Raw genomic sequence first — 16,063 nt, 5'->3', positions numbered from 1 at the left:
ATTTTTTTTCCATTTTGTCTCTCATAGTTGAGGTATATCAAGATGAAAATTACAGGCCTCTCTCATCTTTTTAAGTGGGAGAACTTGCACAATTGGTGGCTGACTAAATACTTTTTTGCCCCACTGTATGTATGTATGTATGTATATGTATATGTATATGTATATATATATACTAGCAAAATACCCGCGCTTCGCAGCGGAGAAGTAGTGTGTTAAAGAGGTTATGTAAACATATATATACATATTTACATATACACATATCTACATATACATATATATACATACATATACACATCCACATATACATATATATACATATACAAATTTACACATCTACATATATAGATATATATATATATATATATATATATATATATATATATATATATATCTATGTACATATATATACATATAAATATATACATATCTACATATATATACACATATATATATATATACACATATGCACATATATATATATATATATATATATAAATATAGACATACATATATACATACATTCACATATATATATATAGCAAAATACCCACGCTTCGCAGCAGAGAAGTAGTGTGTTAAAGAGGTTATGTAAACATATATATACATATATACATATCTACATATATACACATATCTACATATACATATATATACATATATACATACACATATCAACATATATATACACATACATATACACATATACATAAACACACACATATACATCCATCCATCCTCTTCATATATACATATATACATACATACATAGTGCGTTGTAACACGGGCTGTGATTGTTACATGGGAGGGAGACGACAAATCACAGCTTCCCGCTTTCTAATCGGGCCTGTGATTGGTGCTTTGACTGATGCCCAGATCCCACAGTATGTCCCCTTAGGAGAGGCGTTAGGCAAGTGTAATTGAATAGCGGTGCTGCAAGTTTAGCTTTACACCTGTTTTTAAGGCTTATTGACTGAAAGGGGCTTTCATGAAAAAACTTAGGGCTTTGCTACAGGATACACCCTCCACAAGTTAAGGAAGTAAAAATAAAGGTATACATTTCTGTTTTATTTAAACCTTTTATGTTTGTAAGACAGACAGACAGACAGACAGACAGACAGACAGACAGACAGACAGACAGACAGACAGATAGATAGATAGATACTTTATTAATCCCAATGGGAAATTCACATTCTCCAGCAGCAGCATACTGATACAATAAATAATATTAAAGAATGATAATAATGCAGGTGAAAAACAGACAATAACTTTGTATAATGTTAAATGTTAACATTTACCCCCCCCCCCCCCCCTCCCCCAGGTGGAATTGAAGAGTCGCATAGTTTGGGGGAGGAACGATCTCCTCAGTCTGTCAGTGGAGCAGGACAGTGACAGCAGTCTGTCGCTGAAGCTGCTCCTCTGTCTGGAGATGATACTATTTAGTGGATGCAGTGGATTCTCCATAATTGATAGGAGCCTGTTGAGTGCCCTTCGCAGATGCCACAGATGTTAAACTGTCCAACTCCATGCCAACAATAGAGCCTGCCTTCCTCACCAGTTTGTCCAGGCGTGAGGCGTCTTTCCTCTTAATGCTGCCTCCCCAGCACAACACCGCGTAGAAGAGGGCGCTCACCACAACCGTCTGATAGAACATCTGCAGCATCTTATTGCAGATGTTGAAGGATGCCAGCCTTCTAAGGAAGTATAGACGGCTCTGTCCTTTCTTGCACAGCGCATCAGTATTGGCAGTCCAGTCTAATTTATCATCCAGCTGCACTCCCAGATATTTATAGGTCTGCACCATCTGCACACAGTCACCTTTGATGATCACGGGGTCTATGAGGGGTCTGGGCCTCCTAAAATCCACCACCAGCTCCTTGGTTTTGCTGGTGTTCAGTTGTAGGTGGTTTGAGTCGCACCACTTAACAAAGTCATTGATTAGGTCCCTATACTCCTCCTCCAGCCCATTCCTGATGCAGCCCACGACAGCAGTGCCTTCAGTTGTGAGAAGCAGATCATAGAATGGTTGAAAATAGTTTACTGTCAAATAATGCAAAGAGTACTCAACACGTGTTTCCCCCTTATTCTTGGCTCATCAGGCGTACACACTCACTGCACTCGCTTACGGTAATCGAACCTCGGACGTCAGCGCTAGAGGGGCTTCGCAGCGGTGAACTATTGCTTTTAAATTTTAAGTAAGAAGAAAAGAAAACCTTTTTAAATTAAATCTTAAAAAGAGGTGTAAAGATATTGACAATAAGCTACGCAAACCCACCAAGACATGCAATCGTTTAAATCAAGGCGTGAGTCGAAAAACACCATCCCATAATATTAGTTAACGATTAAGACATTTCTATATGTATTGTAAGCATACAATACGACTGATAATATGTTGCGCTTATTTATCTGGTGTACCGAAATTTTTGTGCGTTTAACGGCTGAAATCTAACGTGGTTTGTGCCCTTCAGAATGAAAACAGTTTGCATTTACCTTTTCAATAAAAGGCGAGCTTTTACGCCTGAGAAATCACCCCGTAAATGCACACGTTTAATTGCAAGTGTTAATATGTATGCTTACACAGTATTAAAAGACACTCAACAATTAACGTCATTTACCTTCGTTCCCGACTCGTGCTGTAAATCTCTTCCTTGTTTTCAGTTCACGTGATTACGTAGAAGGCGTGATGACGCGATACGTGACTCCGCCTCCTCCATTAGAGTATATGGACAAAAAACAGGTTCCAGTTATGACCATTACGCGTAGAATTTCGAAATGAAACCTGCCTAACTTTTGTAAGTAAGCTGTAAGGAATGAGCCTGCCAAATTTCAGCCTTCTACCTACACGGGAAGTTGGAGAATTAGTGATGAGTCAGTCAGTCAGTCAGTGAGGGCTTTGCCTTTTATTAGTATATATATTTGAACACCCTGCGATTTTGAAAGTTCTACCACTTAGAAATTATCTGAAATTCACATTGTAGGTGCATTCCCACTGTGAGAGACAGAATGAAAAAAAAAAAAAATTCAGGAAATCACATTGTATGATTTGTACAGAATTTATTTGTATTGCACTGTTGCACATAAGTATTTGAACACCTGAGACAATCAGTGTTAATATTTGGTACAGAAGCCTTTGTTTGCAATTACAGAGGTCAAACGTTTCCCGTAGTTCTTGACCAGGTTTGCACACACTGCAACAGGGATTTTGGCCCACTCCTTCACACAGATCTCCTCTAGATCTGTCAGGTTCCGAGGCTGGTGCTAAGCAACATGGAGTTTCAGCTCCCTCCAAAGATTTTCGATTGGATTTAGGTCTGGAGACTGGCTAGGCCACTCCAGAACCTTGATATGCTTCTTAGGGTGCCACTCCTTGGTTATCCTGGCTGTGTGCTTCGGGTCATTGTCATGTTGGAAGACCCAGCCACGACCCATCTTCAGTGCTCTGACTGACGGAAGGAGGTTGTTGCTCAAAATCTCACAATACATGGCCCCATTCATCCTCTCCAGTGTAGTCATCCTGTCCCTTTCACAGAAAAGCACCCCCAAAGCATGATGTTTCCACCCCCATGCTTCACAGTAGGGATGGTGTTCTTGGGATGCAACTCCTCCTTCTTTTTCCTCCAAACACGGCGAGTGAAGTTTAGACCAAAAAGTTCTATTTTGGTCTCATCTGACCACATGACTTTCTCTCATGCCTCCTCTGGATCATCTAGATGGTCATTGGCAAACTTCACACGGGCCTGGACATGTGATAACTTGAGCAGGGGAACCTTCCGTGCAATGCGTGATTTGAAACCATGACGGCATAGTGTTCTACCGACAGTGACCTTTGAAACTGTGGTCCCAGCTCTCTTCATGTCATTGACCAACTCCTCCCATGTAGTTCTGGGCTGATTCCTCACCTTTCTTATCATCTGTGATACTTCACAAGGTGAGATCTTACATGGAGCCCCAGTCCGAGGGAGACTGACAGTCGTCTTTAGCCTCTTCCATTTTCTGACAATTTCTCCAACAGTTGATCTATTTTCACCAAGCTGCTTGGCAATTGCCCCGTAGCCCTTTCCAGCCTTGTGGAGGTCCACAATTTTGTCTCTGGTGTCTTTTGACAGCTCTGTGGTCTTGCCCATGGTAGTAGTTGGAGTCTGACTGACTGTGGGGTGGACAGGTGTCTTTAAAGAGCTCAGACAGGTGCTACTAATTAAGATTACTAAGTGGAGTAGAGGTGGACTTCTTAAAGGCAGAGTAACAGGTCTTTGAGAGCCAGAATTATTGCTGATTGCCAGGTGTTCAAATACTTATGTGCAGCAGTGCAATACAAATAAATTCTGTACAAATCATACAATGTGATTTCCTGAATTTTTTTTTTTACATTCTGTCTCTCACAGTGGGAATGCACCTACAATGTGAATTTCAGATCCCTCCATGATTTCTAAGTGGGAGAACTTGCAAAATCGCAGGGTGTTCAAATACTTATGTTCTTCAATGTATACATATATATATATATATATATATATATATATATATATATATATATATATATATATATATATATATATATATATAGACATCTATACGTGGAAGTGTGTGTGTCTGTCTGGCCTGGAAGTGAGAGGTAGAGTCGGGGTAAGGGCTCCACCTCTGAGAAAGCAGACACTCGCTTAGCCACTAATACATAAGCAAGGCGAGCACATCTGTAAAACGGTATCCGTTTTACTTTTCCTCCCGCCACTAATAGACAAGCGAGGTAAGCATGTAGGCAAAACAAAACCTCCCATTAAAGAGACACCCAGAGTAGTTTCTTTCAGTTACCTGACATCTGTACATTTCAATTTATTTTCTGATGATTTCAATAGTTTCGAGGATGCCGGGCTTTTTACACCATGGGCTTACACAGCTAGTTTATATATATATATATATATATATATATATATATACACATACATACATACATACACACACACACACACACACATATATACATATATATGTTCCATGCTAAGTATACTTTTTAGAGGAGACATGCAAGGTCAAATTTCATTGTACTATGTACACATGACAATAAAACTGATTTGAATTAATAAACACGTGCTGAATCAGTAACAGCAAATCAATCCTATCTTTCATCTAAACCAAAATTTAAACCAAGGATCAATTTAGAAATAAGAGTTGTTAAGTCATTTGCCTTAATTTCAAGACCAAAACCACACAAGATATTTTAGATAACATATCCACAATTTAGGACATTATGAGCTCTACTCTGCTGGCTTATAAACAGTCGCGCCACAAAGTCAGTCAGCATGACTTCCAACAGAGATTACCTAAAAATGTTTATATATTTACAACACATTTTAAGTATGAATAAAACAAAAGTCATTTAATTAAAAGTAGTCATGCTTTCATATAATATAAAGTTCCAGTTATGGAATATGGATAACAATGTTCCAAGAACATTAACATTTGTTCCATTAACGTATGGGAATATTGTGTGACATTTATGACAAAGATGACTTGATTTCCCAAAACATAACATACTGCAAACCAGTACTGGAATACAGAAGTCTCAATAACTGATAAATAAATGAGTGAATACCTTAATGGGTCATATTCATAACAAAAACTAAGTAACAACATACAGTGCATCCGGAAAGTATTCACAGCGCATCACTTTTTCCACATTTTGTTATGTTACAGCCTTATTCCAAAATGGATTAAATTCATTTTTTTCCTCAGAATTCTACACACAACGCCCCATAATGACAACGTGAAAAAAGTTTGAGATTTTTGCAAATTTATTAAAAATAAAAAAATTGAGAATGCACATGTACATAAGTATTCAAAGCCTTTGCCATGAAGCTCAAAATTGAGCTCAGGTGCATCCTGTTTCCCCTGATCATCCTTGAGATGTTTCTGCAGCTTAATTGGAGTCCACCTGTGGTAAATTCAGTTGGTTGGACATGATTTGGAAAGGCACACACCAGTCTACGTAAGGTCCCACAGTTGACAGTTCATGTCAGAGCACAAACCAAGCATGAAGTCAAAGGAATTGTCTGTAGACCTCCAAGACAGGATTGTCTCGAGGCACAAATCTGGGGAAGGTTACAGAAAAACTTCTGCTGCTTTGAAGGTCCCAATGAGCACAGTGGCCTCCATCATCTGTAAGTGGAAGAAGTTCGAAACCACCAGGACTCTTCCTAGAGCTGGCCGGCCATCTAAACTGAGCGATCGGGGGAGAAGGGCCTTAGTCTGGGAGGTCAACAAGAACCTGATGGTCACTCTGTCAGAGCTCCAGAGGTCCTCTGTGGAGAGAGGAGAACCTTCCAGAAGGACAACCATCTCTGCAGCAATCCACCAATCAGGCCTGTATGGTAGAGTGGCCAGACGGAAGCCACTCCTTAGTAAAAGGCACATGGCAGCCGGCCTGGAGTTTGCCAAAAGGAACCTGAAGGACTCTCAGACCACAAGAAAGAAAATTCTCTGGTCTGATGAGACAAAGATTGAACTCTTTGGTGTGAATGCCAGGCATCATGTTTGTAGGAAACCTGGCACCATCCCTACAGTGAAGCATGGTGGTGGCAGCATCATGCTGTGGGGATGTTTTTCAGCGGCAGGAACTGGGAGACTAGTCAGGATAAAGGGAAAGATGACTGCAGCAATGTACAGAGACATCCTGGATGAAAACCTGCTCCAGAGCGCTCTTGACTTCAGACTGGGGTGACGGTTAATCTTTCAGCAGGACAACGACCCTAAGCACACAGCCAAGATATCAAAGAAGTGGCTTCAGGACAACTCTGTGAATGTCCTTGAGTGGCCCAGCCAGAGCCCAGACTTTTTTTTTTTTAATAAATTTGCAAAAACCTCAAGTAAACTTTTTTCACATTGTCATCATGGGGTGTTGTGTGCAGAATTCTGAGGAAAAAATTAATTTAATCCATTTTGGAATAAGGCTGTAACATAACAAAATGTGGAAAAAGTGATGCGCTGTGAATACTTTCTGGATGTACTGTACAATAATGCTGTCAACCATACTAACCATCCCAGGTAATTGACAGCTTTAGGGTGAAAACTGTGAAACACTTCCCAAGTCTACTGTCAGTACCTTAAACCATATCATTTTGCTCTTATAAAATTGTACTTTAAAAAGCTTTATTTAGCCCCCTCTCTTCACAGAAACATTTTCAAAAGTTAAAAACTTTTATACCACATAAACATACTTCACTTCTTCCCTTGACTGCAAAACTTCTTAAAAACCGCATGTCGACAAGATAATTTAAGAAAACTATTTCAAGTATGTCAGAATCATACCATATTTTATATTACTTACTTTATGAACTGTAGGAAGTAACAAAATTTTAATGTACAAATTACAGTGTGGGCATGTTATATGGTAGTAAAAAACGTGTCATGTTTCTAGCAAAAAACACATGTAAGGCTATCATCTGCTATATTGTTAGTAACTGTGTCACCTAAATACTTTTTTGGTATTTCATGTTACTTTATACCTGAGTACTCAGGATGAAAAATGTACAATATTACAATATCCAAGGAAAAGGTAAGTAAAACAATGAGCCAAAAGTCAAGAAACTGATCTTCCCTTTAATCAATGTAAGCTTATCATCCGCATTTCCTGGAAATTCCTAATTTTTCTAAAATATTCCTGATACTACAGCATGAATCTTAATGTATTCATCATATAACATTAACCACTGCACTGGACAGTGGTGACATGTTGCATATTGTTTAGCACATGAAAGGAAGAATTTTGCTGTACTCTGTACACATAACAATAAATATAACCTGCCAATGTACATATTTGTATTACAGACCTACTTCGTCAAGCTTTTTTAATTTGTATTTATTTTATTTGACAGAAAATAACATTGCATAAATCATGTCGAACTTGTAAAACAAAAATCTTCATAGTCAAACTAGAAAAAAAAATATCAAAAAGTTAAAAAACATTTTTGACTGACTGCCACATGTCCTTACAAAAAGTTGTATACCAACTACTTGGGGCCAAGAAATTAGTTGGCAAGCCAATATCACACCTGTCATTATGTAGCAGTGTTGCATGATTTTTATCATTTATTTAGTCTGTTCAGTTGTTGTCATTTTACACAGTACAAGTAGCCACTCATTAAAACACAATGGGGAAGACCAATGATTGACAGCTGCTGACCCTCTTTGGTGGGACTTCCAGCTTTTGTTAAAAGATTTCCAGGTAATTACTATATATAGATGACTTTAGAGCTCAGCTCTTTTTCTCCATCTTGAACATCTTCTTTATACTCCAACATCTTGACTTCAATTGCAAACACTGTTTACCAAGGAAATTCCCATACAGTATGTATTGTGTGTAATATGCAATATAATATTTATTCAGTGAGGAAAAAAGGTAGGGTAATTTTCTACTGTTATATCTTTTAATTTATTAATTTAGTGTATATTTTGGAGTACTTTCTATAATCTATGTTTGTATTCACCTTTCTTTACAGTAAATTCCCCTTACACATATATTTTCCCTTATATTTTGTTATTTACTGTCAATGAGAAATATCTTGTAAGCGGTGTACGATATGGACTTGGCCTAGTCCAAGCAATTTCCAGTCCTCAGGCTTAGAAGTGTTGCAGCCGGCCAAGGCATTTTGAGCCGGTTCTTACAATTAGAATTAAAATAACAAACCGTTACATCAACTGACATTTTTAAAACAAATTATAGAAAATTACTTAATCCAAATTTTTAGGCTACAGTGCATGAATACTCTAAATGTACTAAGCACCTTATCACCCAAATAGTGAAGTACTAATAGGTGTAGTTCCTTACTACTAATGAATTGGGTGGTTTAATACCTGGCAAGGACAAAGTTGGCCCATTGTTAATGTTTGCATTCCAAAAATGATTTTTTTTTCTGTTTTGTTATTTGCAACATTTTTTACCAACATCTATCTACCCATTCAAAGAGATCTATGTAAACACATCATTACTTACTTCATTTTTCAAGCCCCCTTATTCCAATATAAAATCAAGAAAGGCCACAGCTCATCTTGGCAACATTAGACACAATTAATGAAACTCATTCTGGATGGTAAGCCAGCTCATAGATAGATACACTCAAGTATATACTGACACAGGACATGTCTAGATTTGCCATCTAATATAATCTTTGGAATTACTAGATAGATCCATCCATCCATCCATTGTCATAAGCCACTTATCCAGGACAGGGTAACGGGGCAGCTGGAACAATCTCTGGACAGGGCATGAGTCCATCACAGGGTATGGATAGATAGCTGGAAGGACAACAGGATACATCATCAAAGCCAATATACTTACTACAGTACTTTGTTGATATCAATACTATGTCTGGAAAAGTGGGTACTGTAAAATTCACCATGTTACAATTTTATAAAAACTGTGACTTTTCAGTGTTACCAATAGTATGTTTTACATCATTACTATATACACGTATACCGATTTAGATTTACATTTCAACTGAGTTTTATTCTTCTTGATGTGACACACGTTAGGAATCTGCAGTCTCTGCACTATGGAAGTGCTTAATTATTAACTGCAGTGGTCTACATTAGATTCTAGTTTTATTAAGACTTTTATAAACGCACCTTAAACAAATGTATTATTAAGAACTATACAGGAAAAATTGAAACCACAAAACAATGTAAACAAAAGGATAACTACTCTGTGCAATTTATCATGCCACATTGTATGGAATCCCTTGCAAAAAATCTAAAAAAAGCATCTGGCAATTTGTAAGAATTAACTGTGACAAACAGCAATTAGGCTGGATATATCTTGATCTGGACATACTGTATGTGTGGGTGGTATGGCAAAACATCCATTTTATGTTATAAATAAAATTTCTTATGGTTTTGGTAAATATCTACATATGTGCATATACTTTGCAGACTGAAGATAGATAGATAGATAGATACTTTATTAATCCCAATGGGAAATTCACACCTATTTACCCATTGAAATGCTTGTCAACAGTCTATTAACTCTTTGAGTGTTGAATATTTTTCCCCAAAATACGCATTTTTCTGAAAAGCACCCAAAGCAAGGGTCTCCCACATAAATGAACCTAAAATATCAGTTGCTGGGTGCTGTGGCCACCAGTTCACAGTCTCTTGTGGCTCGAGACGCTCGCAGGTGGCATGGTGGCTGGCAGGAATGCATGGCAGGCCGGCTGCCAGGCTGTCTTCATGTGACGGGAGCAGGGACAGCAGTAGCAGTCGCAGTCACAGCGCAATGTAATCTAGTTTGTACATGGTCTCACTATGAGTGGCGGTCTTCATCTACACAAATGTGTTTGGCACCACAATTAGCTGGAGATCAATCAGCTGATACCTCACTTTCCAATTCAGCAATAATATACAAAATGTCGTCCACAGAGTAATTTGCTTTGTGCATTCGATTCAATGTCTCACCAGATGTCGATGCCATTTTTGTTGTTGTTTGCTGTTCACTGCTCCTGCAAGCGCAGGGAATCTCAGTCAGACCAACGAGACTAACTTTACTTCCAGCTAACAGAATCGAACTAAACGTAACGTCGGGTTTTGTCACCATTTGCTGTTGCTTACTGCTCTCAACCCCTCCCTGTTAACAAAAGTAGACATTCGCCCTGAAAGAGTTCATCAAAAGGATTCAATGGCAGGTCATGCTGTCGCCAAACAAGCACAGGACAAAACTTGTTTGCAGTTATTAGCACTTTTTTCTTATTCTCTCTCCCAGTTTCAAATGGCAGACTTTAAACATACATACAGTACATTGATAAACCTGGTTAACCATTGCTGTGTCACAAGGTGCCAGAGGGTAGCATCAACTCACCAATCAGTCTGAACCACACAAACAGTTCACCCATAAGTCTATGCCCAAAGGCACCAGCACACAGACATAGATATTTTGCATGTTTTGTAAAAGTACATGTTTTTCATTTAAATGATTTCCACTAATGTTAACATACTAACAAAACTTTTTCTTTAATCCACTGTGCAAGAAAAACTTAATCTGGCTTTGCAGATCAACCCATTATTTGTTCACACCTATTTAGACAAATCTAGCTCTGGAGGGAAAGTAGTCACAATCTCTTTAAAAATCATAATGCACAAAACTTAAAGCTAACAACATTTTAACATGCAAGGGAATCTTTTCATCTTAAGTGTTGTCCAAACTAAAATATCTGTACTTTTCTCCACAGCGACTGCCTGAGATAGAAAGAGCTGCACTAGCTGCATGTAAGCCAGAGGACAGGCAAAGTAGTATAATCCCCTTAGCATGACTTTATATTTCTGTAAAGGACACTATTTCATCCTTAGAACATTCTGTGTTTACCAAACATATAGGCAAACTCACATTTTCTAAAAATAAAAACATTTTTGTAACTTGCAAAGCTAAGTTATTTGTACCGTTATTGTTCTCACTGATGCTTAACCTGTGGACTACTGACATGCATTAATATTTTCATTTATTTCTAAATCCACTGGTTTATTAAAGTCATATACCCATTCGAGCAGAAAGGGACACAAGATGAGAATTCGACTTATACACTTGTCTAGAATGCCTAACCATCATAAAGCATGTTCATGCACACAAGCACAATTTTATACCTATGCCAGGCGTGATTAAAATTAACAAAAAATGCAAAAGCATGCTTTTCAAATGTGTGAGGCAGGGATTTTTGTATTTGATACCAACACCAATGAAATTTCACGATACTTGATACCTATGCAATACCACAACAATAACAAAAATCTCATTCAATGGCTTTTCATTAATAGCACTGCCATTACTCCAGTAAACAATAGTGTGTGCCTTTTCCTGTAATAGAATATATGGTATATAAATACTAAGCTACCATTTAATTAGTAAACTAGTACTGGCATTTGTAAATATCAAAATACAATTCAGTGCCATATTGTGCCACAGTGTTCCACCACTCACTCCACCTACTTCAGGGACAGCTCCTTCCCAGGCCATAAGGTCACTGAACTCTCTGTTCTTACATGCCTCATACCATACCCACCTGCAGGTTTATGTGTAATTGTACTGTACATTACATGTGTACTACCATCTACTTTAACTGCTTCCTTCATTTTCTCTTACTTACTGTATTTATGTATCTTCTGCTACTCTTAGATGCTATTCACAATTTTATTTATATATTACTTCCTTATTGTTTTTTTGTAAATCATTGCCTGTAAATACTTCCCTGCTCCCCTCCCCCACAACTGTAGCTCAAGAATTTCACTATACTACCACTGTGTATGTGACAATAAAAACCTCTTAATTTTAACATGTGATGGACAGTGTAACAATAAATTGGGGGAACTGTATAATCATAAGGCAATTTCAGCATAGTGTTTATAAAGAATAATGTCAATATGGACTTCCCAATTTATTTTAGGTACACATTCCAAATCTGTCACTTTCTCTCTATTAACTGTAAAACACTGCCTAAATCAACACTAAAAATAAAAATTCAAACATTTTACATCTGTACTGCTGTATTAGTGAATTCCAAGATAAGTAAAGATAACTTTAATTTAAACAAACTCTTTAAGTGGTTTTCGTAACGTCCTTTTAAAATCTGTTTTGTCAGAGAATCCCTCTCTTAGGTCTGTAACATTTGCTACTTTAATATTTGTAAGATTTACACTTGTCTCAATAGCTGTTTAAAAAAAAAACTGACTAAAGAGTTAACAGACGAGTCAAATTGATTACATTTTTAAATGTCACAAAATCCTAGTGCTTTAATTTTCCAAATTTTTCCTTCCATTTCTTTACATTTGTCCAACCTTAAATTTCATGTGTAAAATCAGTCTGGTCAGTTTTATATTAATCTACTGTTTCAGAACCCCTATAAAACACAAGGTGGTGTGCTGTTTTCATAGTATCTTATATGACTGACTAGACTTAGTTATTGCTTAGACTTCATACTAATCCACAATTAGAATATTACTTGGACCTGAAAAGTATCTTGTAGATGCATTATATTTGGCAAACATACCTTTCAAACATATGTGCTTTCACTATAATTGTCACAATTTAGGAGTTATACTAATAAATATCAGATTGGGGCGGCATGGTGGCGCAGTGGTAGCAGGGTTTGGTTCACGGGTCCTCCCTGCATGGAGTTTGCATGTTCTCTCTTCTAAAACCAAATGAATGATATAAATTCAGCATTTGCACTTTAATATTTAGCAATTAAGTACAGTAGGACTCTTTGCCCATCCTGCTAACGGTATAATCGAGGTGCTTTGTGATTCGCAGCACTAAATAATTATTTTTTGGTATTAACAAATGGAGCAGCTTATTTCACTGCTGGAATGGATAGTCACCTCATCGGAAACTTGCCTTGATTTGTGTCAGTGCACCCAAGCCTACAGTTTATGTATAACACTAAGTGTATGACAAGTTTTCCCCACATCCCTAAACTGTATAAACTGTTTAGAAAATAGGAAGATAACTATATGTAGACCTGTTTGATGTAATTAGGGAATGAATACACAGACCACCTTTCCTTTTTAGGGATTGTATAGGAGATCGGTCATGTTATATTGCTGTAAAAGTACACACAAATCTATTTCTGAACTAACTCTGCAATGGAATAAAATTGACAAAAACGAAAGCATGTGTGTTTTGAGTGTTTTGTTTCTCTTTTTTAATAAGCATAATTCTCACAATCGTTCACACTTATAGACTTGCCCTCTGCCGTTTTTCTTTCCAACACATTATATTGCGGTGCTGTATTAGCACCACTGTGAGCCATTTTCATGTGTAGTTTTTACATTTTTCTCAAGTAGGTATTGTGCCCACTGGAGTAATTCGTCTATTTGCAGTCTTGTAGTTGTGCAGGATTGATTCTCATTCTGGACTAACAATTCTTTTAAAAAAAAAAAAAAAAGATGGTACTGTTACTTTTTCATAACTTTGTTATCGACTTAGTAACAAAATATCTGTTCTTGTCACATCCCTACTTTGAGGAAACCAGACATTCTTATATTTAAGACTCCAATTAATTTTTATATATAACAAATTACATTTAAAATATTTGAAGAGCTAGTTTCCTAAACATTTTTTAACTTCTGACATTTTTGCACAAGCTCAATTTTATTCTGATACCAGATATTGTCCACAATTATGATATCCCGTGGTGAAAACATTACGGCTGTATCAAAAATAAATAGTAAAAACAAACTTTTGTTAGTAATTCAAGCATAATAAAAAAGACTTGGTTTGTGTCACCCAGAAGACCAGAGATCAAGCATAATAAAAAAGACTTGGTTTGTGTCACCCAGAAGACCAGAGATGCGACTGGAGCATCCAACCTATCTTGGCTAAATGCTCAGCTCAATAACTGCCTTTGATTAAACACTTGCCTTGGTCTTCATATGCAGATACATGGCTGTGCACGCCAGGCCTACCTCTCTCCGCAAGGAACACGCATCTGGCAGCTCCTGCGCGTAAGAATACTGGTATTTGGGAGATGCTATAAAGAGTTGTTGCAGTAGTTTTTTGTTAACTGTTTTCTACGTACAAGTAACACCCCGAGGCCACCATTAGAACAGTTAACAGTATATATGTACGGTATAGCGTCACGCATATACCTTGCACCAGACACATTGCACTAATGTGTGTGAGCTTCGGCGACTACGAATAACGCGTGACTTTGGCCTGATCCAAAGGGAAAGAAACGTGACGATTATTAGTTAAATACAATGAAGTCTTAAAGAGTCCTTCACCAAGGTGATTTTACATTGACATTTAGCTATCACTTCGCTATATACAATCGTACGACCTGTAAAGCGAAAAATAATGACAGCTGTAGATTCACGATGACCAAAACAGTAATTGTTCCACAACATCCGTGTTAACATTTCGGACAGTTAAAAGGGTGACCACGTCACATCAGTATTCGGCAAAATGTTCACCAAGAATTCCAAAATAAACGTAGAAAACTAGAACTGACACACAGAAACCTTATTACTATGTTGGTCGGTTAGTTTCGGAAAGGGACGCAGTACACAATACAACCTACCCTCATTCACAAAATAAAAATTACAATCTTAAAGCAGCCCACTCAACATTTCATTGGCCTTTGTCGTTGTCTGACGTCACCAGTCTTCGCATCCATTGGTTACAAGCAACGATCACCCTGTGTTTGTAGTTTTCTGACTGCTTCAAAGCATAAAGAAACCTTTCACAATTTTTATTGGTGAACGTCTAACCAATCGTGTAACAGCGCCTATTAAAAACCAACCAGGACAAAGCAAACACTGCCAATCATATATAATGAACCTCCCACTACCTGCCCTGTTATCACTGTTATTCTTGATAGAAAAAAAATAACATCCCGCCCACGTCACCGCCCCGTAACGTTCATGTTTGGTGGAGAAGTAGCGATTCAGAAAAAAACAGAGCGCGATCTGAAGTTGAACGGTGCAAAATACGAATCGCCGCAGCACGCGCAGGCTACACCGTGCCATGCTCTGCCGGGTCTGCTGACAGAAAAGGCTCCGAGAGGTGCGCAGCGCGGAATCGCTGGGGCACCTACCTGCCTTATGTGGCGGTCACTCCGTGCTGAAAAACACCAAACCGCTTAATTCCCCTTGCAAGCAGTACCAGCGACGAAGTCAGCCACTGACAGATTCCGCCATACTGGATTTTGGCAAGCGAATCACGTGTCGTGCCTCTACATTTCCACAACGGGAGGGGGATGACGGGGAGGAGCGGAGCTCACCCTCCACCCTGGGCGCTTAAGTCCCGATCCTCGGCAGGCGTACTTTGAATTCACAACTTTCTTTTGGGGTGTGTGAACATTAAGGGGTGTTATAATGATTCTACTTTTAACTGAGCGTTAAGAACGAGATGTGCTCAACCATGGATGCACAAACAATGACCACCTATCACACTGCGCAAATTTAATTATTTTGCTATTTGCATTTTTCAGAATTTGCAGATTAACGGATCACGCACACTAAGACAGTTTATGAGGACTGGAGTTTATGAACAGCTGTACTTAGCCTCGATACGGTACGGTACACGTCTGTTAGT

At 38.0% G+C, this 16,063-nt stretch overlaps 1 protein-coding gene across 1 annotated transcript in view; it reads right to left on the bottom strand.

Annotated features, from left to right (window-relative positions):
* hdac4 (histone deacetylase 4) overlaps nucleotides 1-15,746 on the bottom strand; it is a 552,364-nt gene extending 536,618 nt beyond the window's left edge. Inside the window, 1 exon segment of the mRNA XM_028807299.2 lies at nucleotides 15,564-15,746. The gene's annotated coding sequence lies outside the window, so the exon portion shown is untranslated.
* Between the last annotated feature and the right edge of the window lie 317 nt (nucleotides 15,747-16,063).

The sequence above is a fragment of the Erpetoichthys calabaricus genome, chromosome 8, assembly GCF_900747795.2.
Source record: "Erpetoichthys calabaricus chromosome 8, fErpCal1.3, whole genome shotgun sequence".
NCBI classification, from domain to species: Eukaryota; Metazoa; Chordata; class Cladistia; order Polypteriformes; family Polypteridae; genus Erpetoichthys; species Erpetoichthys calabaricus.
The sequence above is the reverse complement of the archived record's forward strand: the minus strand, read 5'-3'. Positions and strand labels throughout refer to the sequence as shown.